Source organism: Ranitomeya imitator, chromosome 3 (assembly GCF_032444005.1).
Source record: "Ranitomeya imitator isolate aRanImi1 chromosome 3, aRanImi1.pri, whole genome shotgun sequence".
Taxonomy (NCBI): Eukaryota; Metazoa; Chordata; class Amphibia; order Anura; family Dendrobatidae; genus Ranitomeya; species Ranitomeya imitator.
The window spans coordinates 412,732,392-412,742,564 of record NC_091284.1 but is presented as its reverse complement, the minus strand read 5'-3'; the positions used below and the strand labels follow the sequence as shown (position 1 = coordinate 412,742,564).

Below are 10,173 nucleotides of genomic sequence, written 5' to 3'. Positions count from 1 at the left end.
GCACGCTGTAGGCTTGTGGTTGAATAATAAAAAGATTTAGCAACAGCCGAATACTTACTCTCTGAGTTGGTGATCTATGAAAGCTTACCTTAAACTAACAGGCATAGATTCCTACAGTTTACTTACACATTATAATACTGGGCAGAAATAAGTTTAGCGATGCTGAATAATGTGGCATTGATTTTACAGCAGGGGGGATTAGATATTAGTGTTAGTTTTCTCTCCCATAGTGACATAATCATATTATACATGACGTCCATAGATCCCATTCTTTATTCATTTGGTTTGATCTGAAGCATCCCAATGGGTTTCTTAATGTTTTTAAATAATTTACATTGAGGTCGGCTGACACAAGGTAAGGTTTTTATAGTAGAGACAGGATAGGACTGACCCAATGGGTGCACCTTGTCGTGGTGGGATGACTTTCATGCTTCTTTGATCAAAGTAGTGTTAACTAAGTACCTTATGCTATTTACATGTATTATTACTATTTGCATATTTACTTACTATAGGGTATATGCTAATTTTGTTTTTTCTTGGGTTTTGCCTGTGAAATAGCAACAGTAGAAACATGTTCTTGCACACTGCACATATATCAACTTATGATCCAGCTGATTTATTTGGTTTTGCTGTAGTTTCTTGTACTCTGTACAAACAAGGACATGGCCCCCCTTTTTGAGCTAGGCATTTCATCTATATAGCTTTTCGTGGGCAGGTGTCTGAACAGTTGCTCCCCTTTCATGCTCTGACCTTATCTGTGTTGAGGTTGGCTGACTCCAGATAAGGTTTTAACAGTAGAGACAGGATAAGACTGTCCTAATAGGGTACACCTTGTTGCGGTGGGATGGCTTTCATTCTATTTTTTTTAATCAAAATAGTAATAACTAAGCACCCTATATTTTTTGCATTTACTATTACTATTTACCTGCCACAGTGGATATACGGTACTCATTTTGTTTATTTTTCTTGGGTTTTGTCTGTGAAATGCCCACAGTGTGCATGTGCTCTTACATATTGCACATTTACCAACTTATGATCCAGCTCTTTTATTTGGTTTTGTTCAAAATGAATAGAGAATGGTGATTTTTATAAAACTGAAAATATAAATGAATTTCTCCAAAATAGACGTTTAAATTTCAATTAATCAATGTTTGATGCTCAAAAATACAACAGAGAGCCACCCCCCAATTCATTTAAACAAATATTAACAAAAATGAATGCAAGTACAAAATGACCCAATGACCCGGTTGTTTTATGTTCCATAAGCATGCATTAACATGTTTTGCTTTTTATTTCATGACTGTTTCTATTTGCATTGTTGCATTGATCCATGTGTATTCAACTGGTCCATAAAAATATATATAAATATACTGTGACATGGTGCTCCCTCTGACAGTTCATCCATTAGTTAGCACATTTTTCTGTTCTCAGTGTATTTTTGTTGCAAATTTGCAGAAAAACACACTGAAGAAGTCAATGGCCAAAAGAGTGTTGTTCACGTCCTGTACCCTGGCTTGGTAGGTTGCTTAACTACTTTTAAGAGCAAGCAGCATTGTTACAGCCTAAATGTGCACTGTAAGTAGATTATCTGTGTCATCATTAAGGTGATCTCGTTGCCCAGCATGAAGTAAAACCTTACCAATTTGTTCTCTTTATCCATAAAATTGTCACTTAGTCCATAAAATTGGAGCATGCAGAAAATGGTGAGGAACAGTTGATCTCTTAATACCATGTAAAAAGTAATATCTTTGATTTATTCGCTTGTTAGGGTAGCCAAGTCTTATTGTCACATTTTTTTTAACCTTAAGGGTATATGCCAGGTGACGTCTTTTAAACTCAGGCGTACCCACGCTGCCTTTGAAGAAAAAGATGCCTCAGCAAAACATTGGATTTAGACAAGTTCTATAGATGTAGTCAGAGCAGGAAAATTATTACTTTGCTTTATTTTACTTTTTTTATTACATGCATTCATATCCGATATGAATGCACCTTAGCTGGACTGAAGAGTAGCATCAGAAATAGGGAAAATCTGTAATATAATGCCACTTTCTCGCTATGTCTGGTTGCATAAGGAATATTCTGAGGAGTGGTGAAATGGAATAAAGTATTTTAAGATGAACAAATACTTTATTTTTAGTAAAAACTGCATAAAAACTCTTGTCTGTAGTGCCGTAAGGTCCTACCACAACTGCTATTAGGGAAAAGAAGGATTGCGTAAGCTGCATTTAACCTCTTGGATTCTGATTTCCCTTCTAGAATTTCCTTTGAAGTGACAATTTGTATGAACGACTAACCAATCATATTCAAGCAATCTAGTTATTCCCAATCCAGATGATCAAATATTAATATCAGCCCCATGGGGATTGAATGAAGTGACAGCACACGTGCGAGACATCCTCTCCATTCAAATTGAAGACACAGTGGTTGGACCATTGTTATACAACTTTAAGACTGGTGGGGAACTGACTTTTGTGATCCCAAGAACCATGGAAACAAAAAGACTAGGATTAGGAAACTGTAACACAGCCACATTCAAGTCAATGTCTATAAAGTTCTCTACACAGGATAGGAGAAAGAGAATCTCCCAGGAAAATTTCGAGAAGGAACGCAATACTTAACCACTGACGTAAAACCAATAATCCCATGATAGTTAGGGTCACAACTGTTGAAACTCCACTATCAGAAGGTGACGTCATATTTTAGTGACATACCATCGCTTCCGATCAGGTAAAAACATAATTTTAAGGATTGTTCCAAAAAGGTTTTTCACAGTAATTTCAGTTACTTATAAAAATGCAGCCCTTAAGCATATGATTATTCAGTGCTTACTGTAAGTAGTGAGGGTTTCCTTGGAGGTAGGGCTAAGCGAGGGTTGAATGGGAATCATTAACATAGAATGTGAGATTTTTCCTGACCTGTATTTTTTCATGATCAGAACACTTCTCCCGTGAAAACTCTTGGCTGCCTCTTGTAAGTTAAAGAAGGGGATCGGATGGTGTACAAAACCCTACAAATGTCACCATCCTGTCCTTGGCTCTAAATATACATTATAACAGTCAACCACTCTGCCACTTTGAATCTGGTCTATTTTATGTTATTTTTTTAAAAAGATCAAAAACCCTGAATGACTCTTAAAAGGGGTTGTCCACTATTAAGACAACCCCTTTCTTAAACTAAATGTTCAGCCCAGATAAAATAATGAGAATAAAGCCTCACCTCCCGTGCTGACTCTGCTCCAATGGTGTCTGCACTCACGGTCTTGGGGCTGTGTTGCGGTGGAATGACATATGATGCACAGTGCCCAATCAACGCTGGTGTCTCTGTCTCTGACTTTGGACAACTTGATCATAAAGAGGACGTCCAGTTCAGTTTGTGTGAAGGCAGCGACAGTGACGCCAGCGCTGATTGGGCTCCGTCGTCATGTGTCAGAACACCGCATCACATCCCCAGGAGAGCGAGTGCCGAAACCACCAGAACGTTGTCAGCATAGGAGGTGAGTATAGGCATTAGTATTTTATCGGTGCTGAACATTTAGTTTAAGGAAGGTTGGTCGTAATAGTGGATAACCCCTTTAATGTGGCACTAAACAACTGCTGAGCAACAACTTGTTGATCGACAGTTGTTTAATAACCTGTTTACACAGGCAGACCTTTCTTAATTATGCACACCAAATGATCGGTAATAGATAGTTTGGTGCCATTGCTCTCGTCAGAACAGGTCTTATTTAGACAGGATGATGTGCTGCCGAGAACAATGATCTTTTGTGAAGCACAAAAGATAATTTCAATTGATGAACAAGCATTTTGCTTCTTCATTGGGTAATCGGCAGCCTGTATAATCTGCAAGGTTATTGGGATACGAGTATCATAGGAATGCTTGGTCACAATAATCTTGGAGTATGAATGGAGTCATTCTGTGAATTCACATAGTGTGATGTAATAGGGAACAGAAAGTGTGAGAAGCAAGTGAAGTGATAAATGTAGCACAGGAGCAGAAGGTGTACTCTGTGCTTGATGCAATAGAGAAGGGCAGAGTCTGTGAGTCAGCCAGCAGATGGGTTATCTTGGGCAGGATGAGTTTCTGTAGGACACACAAGCTCAGGCTTGCAGTGAGTTTGTTGTACTGACTATTCTCCTGACCGATTTTTCTGTTCCTTTTTCCTCAGAACTTATATTTCTGTTTTGCTCGGGAAGATTTGTATACACAGTGGTCATCAAACAATGTGATGTGTATACATGTTTACTGATACACACAGCCTGCTGTCTATATACAGAGACCCTGGGAGCAAGTGACACTACATATACAGTCTCACACTGGATTCACACAGCAATTTGCATTTCTTTGCAGCGTTTTTCTTGACAATTTTATAGGCTTTTTGGATGACAAATACTGCGGCCAAGTGTTTTAGAATGCACCATATATAAAGCATTTTTGTTTGTGGCATTTTGGGTGAAAGTGTTTTTATTTTAGAAACAGAACATGCAATGAGTATGATTTTATTCATGGCATTTCTCATATGGGCTTCTTCATAGGGCATGTCAAAAACAAATGTAGGAGATAGGGCTGGGAGCAGAGGAGCGGCGCGCTGGTCATGGAGGTAAATATAGATTCAACAGGCAATGTAATACAGAGGCTATAGATGGCAAACAGCGCAAAACTTTTATTGAAGCCCAACTGCAAAAATAATTTTTAGCCCCAATTACATGCGTTCAGGTAAGTAAAAAAAAGATTTTAAAAATGCCAGAGTTTTGCACAAAAGAAAAAAAGGAAACAATCTGTATCCAATTGTAAACAGCTTTAAAATAATACATATGAAGGAGGCCTAAAATCTATATATGCACTAGATTTTAATTAGCAGATCTTGATAATTTCACTGGGACCATCTAATGGGTATGGGGGCTCTAGGTCCCGAAAAGGACATATCAAAGGAGGAGAATAAGGAGCATATCATGGACAATATATAATTAAATCTTTATTAATACATAGAAATGATTAAAACACGATCAGTAATAAGTCACAGCGTATAAGTTCCAATGAAGGGCCGAAAGAGGACATTCCCTCCAAAATACCCCTAAACATGACAGGGAAAGTCCTGCATATAATGGATAAAGCACACAATATGCTTACCAGGAGCACTATACAAGACAGGTAAGTATCAGGTAGAGCAAAAAAGAGGGAAGAAGCCAGCACTGCTTATGGTCAGAACGCAATAACTGAAGTGCAATTTCACATAAATTCTAACTGTATTTCAAATATGAGACATTTAGCAAACAATTGATCAATTCTTTGAGCTACCCAGCTCCAGGTACAGTTCGCATTTAATGTGGTCCTTTTTTTTTTTTTTTTTTATACATTCAGGAAGCCATAATGGCACAACGTAAATAAAATACGAAGATTAGGACTGCCCCATTATGAGATTGCCGTGAAGTGGCGGGGTAGCTCAAAGAATTGATCAATTGTTTGCTAAATGTCTCATATTTGAAATACAGTTAGAATTTATGTGCAATTGCACTTCAGTTATTGCGTTCTGACCATAAGCAGTGCTGGCTTCTTCCTTTTTTTTTTGCTAAGTATCAGGTAGAGCAGTAAAGTCAATCTAGCTATTCAAAAGCAACACCCATGTAGCGGGACTTTCCCTGTCATATGTTTAGGGGTATTTTGGAGGGACTGTCCTCTTTCGGCCCTTCATTGGAACTTATACGCTGTGACTTATTACTGATCGTGTTTTAATCATTTCTATGTATTAATAAAGATTTAATTATATATTGTCCATGATATGCTCCTTATTCTCCTCCTTTGATATGTATTGTGTGGAGCGGACTTGTTTGTCGGGGGCTGTACTATTCTAGTACTCCCATACCCAGACTGTCACAATGGTTTTGGGATTTTGCATGATGTCCCGAAAAGGACAGCAGGATCAAGTAGTTTGAGCTAAAGCGCTGATTGTTTTGTTTATCTGGAAGATAAGTCACTGATAGAGGCGAAAACATGTTCACGCCTGGCCGAGTGCGCATTAGGGTGGTCCTTACTTGTATTTTCTGCAGTAGGCACCCATTGATTCTGGTTCTGTAAGTAAACTAAAACGGCAGAATATAATTCAGCCAGCTACACACAGATTTAGGGGTTCCTACCTACCATCACACTTTTTGGATTTTTGCCATCGCCGAGTCCCATTTGCACCTGTTCTAAAACACTCCAAAGACATACTGATAGGGAATCTAGATTGTGAGCCCGAATGGGGACAATGCTAGTGAGGAGCGAATATACTCGTTACTCGGGTTTCCCCAAGGATGCTCGGGTGATCTCTGTGTATTTTGGTGTGCTCGGAGATTTAATTTTCGTTGCTGCAGCTGCATGATTTGTGGATGCTAGACAGGCTGAATACATGTGGGAATTCCCTAACAAACAGGCAACACCCACATGTATTCAAGCTGTCTAGAAGCCACAAATCATGCAGCTGCGTCAATGAAAATTAAATCTCCGAGCACGCCAAAATACTCGGAGACCACCCAAGCATGCTTGGGGAAACCCGAGTAACGGGTATACTCGCTCATCACTAGACAGTGCCAATAGTGTGTATGTAAAGCGCTGTAGAATTAATGGCGTTATATAAGTGAGTAAAATAAATAATAAATAAATAAAAGATCTGGTTGTGGCAGGACGGCACACATTTTGCTGACTATAGCCTGACATTAACAACACCTTCCTTCTCTAGCTTGCTCAGCCAATCAGTCTTGTCCTCTAATGTGCTCCTCTTCCCCAAGGTTGCCATGGCAATACAGCTCTGAGATGATTAATGTCTCTTACTGAGAAGCACTGTCTGTTTCTGTTTGCATTCGTTCCTGTACACCATACTCACTTTACAGGGGTTAGAAAAATAAAATATCAAACATAGTTGCTAGCATGAATATATATACAAATATATATATACACACACAGCAGGAAACATAAACTGAGTAATGTTTCGACCCTGCCTCGGGTCAGACCCTCACAGAAGCAGGACATCCTTATATCGCAACAAGAGGAGCCCTTAAAGGGACCACACTTCTATTTTCTGCCCATTATCTAAAAAACGCAGTTTGAGAAAGACCCGAGGCAGGGTCGAAACGTTACTCCGTTTATGTTTCCTGCTGTGTGTGTATATATAGATTTGTTTCAACACATGTGAATAAACACATCACTTTTTTGCAAGATATATCCTAAGAGAGTGCGGCTGTTTTTCTTGTATTGGACTATTTTGGGGTTTTCCCAAGTACAGCCTGCACCAATCAAAAAGTTGAGTGCGCTCCTTTTTCCTTAATATATTGAGGAAAGCACTGGCGGGTGCAGCAAGCTAGGATGCAAGTACTGGGACCTGAGAACTGACAAGTGTGTTAGGAATAGTGTTGAGCATTCCGATACCGCAAGTATCGGGTATCGGCCGATACTTGCGGTATCGGAATTCCGATACCGAGATCCGATATTTTTGTGATATCGGGTATCGGTATCGGAAGTGTAAAATAAAGAATTAAAATAAAAAATATTGTTATATTCACCTCTCCGGCGGCCCCTGGACATCAGCGGGAGGATCCGGCGTCCGGCACGGCTTCTTTCTTCAAAATGCGCGCCTTCAGGACCTGTGGTATGACGTCCCGGCTTCTGATTGGTCGCGTGCCGCCCATGTGACCGCCACGCGACCAATCAGAAGCCGCGACGTCATTCCTCAGCTAAAGTCCTAGAATGAGCGCCTTTTAGGACCTGAGGAATGACGTCGCGGCTTCTGATTGGTCGCGTGGCGGTCACATGGGCGGCACGCGACCAATCAGAAGCCGGGACGTCATTCCACAGGTCCTGAAGGCGCGCATTTTGAAGAAAGAAGCCGTGCCGGACGCCGGATCCTCCCGCTGATGTCCAGGGGCCGCCGGAGAGGTGAATATAACAATATTTTTTATTTTAATTCTTTATTTTACACTTTAATATGGATCCCAGGGCCTGAAGGAGAGTTTCCTCTCCTTCAGACCCTGGGATCCATGAGGATACATTCCGATACTTGATGTCCCATTGACTTGTATTGGTATCGGATATCGGTATCGGCGATATCCGATATTTTTCGGGTATCGGCCGATACTATCCGATACCGATACTTTCAAGTATCGGACGGTATCGCTCAACACTAGTTAGGAACAAACTCACAACATTGCACAGGCACCACCATGTTGGAAGAGGCGGTTTAAATAGTAAGTGACCACCAGCTATTGGCTGGGGACATTTTAGAGGAAGTTGCGTGACCCCTTTAAGAAAGAGGAAGTGTGTGCATGTGTGCCCTAAGCACAGTGCCTGGAGACCTGCTAGGGGTCCATGCACCCCAGGCAGCAGCAGACCCAGAAGGAGTAGGACCGGAGCCTTGGTGGTGAGCACGCTGGTGTTCTCTGCAGGGAGAGAGGGACTGCAGGCAGAGATGCGGACACTACACAACTCCTTCAGTACCAACCTTGTGAGGACTTCCTTGGTGTTGTTCCATCTAGTGGAATTTCATTCAGAGCTGCAGCTGGACTGCACCGAGCCAGATGGATAGCAAAGGCCATCTATACGTTAAAATTGTGGATGTTCAGGAGTCAGTTCGTGCTGACAAATAAGGAAGAAAAGGCTATTACAGACATCTGTCAGTTCACTGCTTTGATCTATGTGAAGGTATGATTCCTGGCGCCGTCAGCACCATCAGCTCTACGCATTAATCACCTGCTGCTCAAGGACATCTATAAGTACAAGGAACAGAACAACTCAGTGTTAGAATTCCCGATGAAAAAGATGAAAAGACACTCAGGGTATGTGTCCACTTTCAGGATGGCCGGCGGTATCGTCGGAGCGGCTTAGCCGCTCTGCGGTAAGCCCCGCCCCCTTTCTGGGACGCGATGATGCCGGATGTGTTCATAGCACACATCCGGGATCATCGCTCCCCACCATAGGGCCCTGTGCTATATCTTGCGGCGACGCAGCGTCGCCGCAAGATATACGGACATGCTGCGATCAGAAAAGACGCGCAGCATGTCCGGAGTCGCAGGGCCGCCGCGTGCGTGTTACCACGCATAGTGGAGATGGGATTTCATTAAATCCCCTCCACTATGCTGTAACATCTGGACGCTGCGTGTCTGACGCTGCGTCCCTATGCAGCGTCAAACACGCAGCGTTTACTGCACGTGGACACATACCCTTATGGTACTTGTCCGAAGAGCTGATCGTTATATCCTTGTTTGATGATGCTTTGTCAAATGACTCAAAAGATCTGATGGTGACATCCCTACAAAGACCAGCTGTAGAGCATCCTTCCAAGAAGACAACTGACGATTCAGCATTAGGCTAGTTTCACTTTGCGTTAACAGCAGCCCGTTTAACACATGCGTTAACGGGCTGCTGTTAACGCAAGTGCTGACTTGTCATAGCGCTAGCGCAGATAGAGCTACCAGATGCTCTATCTGCGCTAGCAGTGACGGACCCGGAAACGCTGCAGCCCGCCTCCCAGGGTATGTCACTCAATGACGGCACATCGCTAGCGCATGCCCATTGTGGGTGTGCACTAGCGATGCGTCCGCCATAGGGCTTAATGGCGGCATTAACGGACTGCGTTACACCACGTTATGCCGCAGTGTAATGTACTCCATCTAACGGACCACTAAAACGCAGTGTGAATCTGGCCTTAGTTGTGAAGAAGAACCTGGAAGACTTTGTCACTTAGAAAGCCTACAGGTTCTTTAGCATCACCTTCATGTCATTGGCGTTCCTGTCCAAAGATATAGATGAACCTTCTCCAGATGAAGGTTACAAGGCTTCGAAGAAAACAGTCAGTGGTACAAGAGTGACTAATGATACTGCAGAACGAGGAGTAGCACTGATAGAAAAATATAACAAGTTGCACACAAAAATGAAGAACAGAAACAATTTTTGCTGCTAGTAGTCAAGGAGTATTGAGAATGATGTGGAGATAGAACAAAAAGGACACTCATGGACTGCAAATAATAAGTGACGCTATCAAACAAGTATTTAACTGTCCTGCAAAAAAACTACCTATATAGAGAAATATTCATGATTTGCAATTGCTGATCCTAATGGTTAATTTTTAGCAATATATGTTAAAAGGATTACATATCTTTATTGGTAGCAACCAATTTGTTTGCATTAAGGACTACCGTAGTGCGC

The 10,173-nt window shown here is 41.6% G+C and overlaps 1 long non-coding RNA gene across 1 annotated transcript; it reads left to right on the top strand.

The window, feature by feature from the left end:
• The first annotated feature begins 203 nt into the window (after nt 1-203).
• Nucleotides 204-4,409, top strand: LOC138672130 (uncharacterized). The gene is made up of 3 exons (XR_011319596.1): nt 204-355; nt 2,257-2,727; nt 4,166-4,409. It is a non-coding gene; the product is annotated as an uncharacterized lncRNA (long non-coding RNA).
• The last annotated feature ends 5,764 nt before the right edge of the window (nt 4,410-10,173 follow it).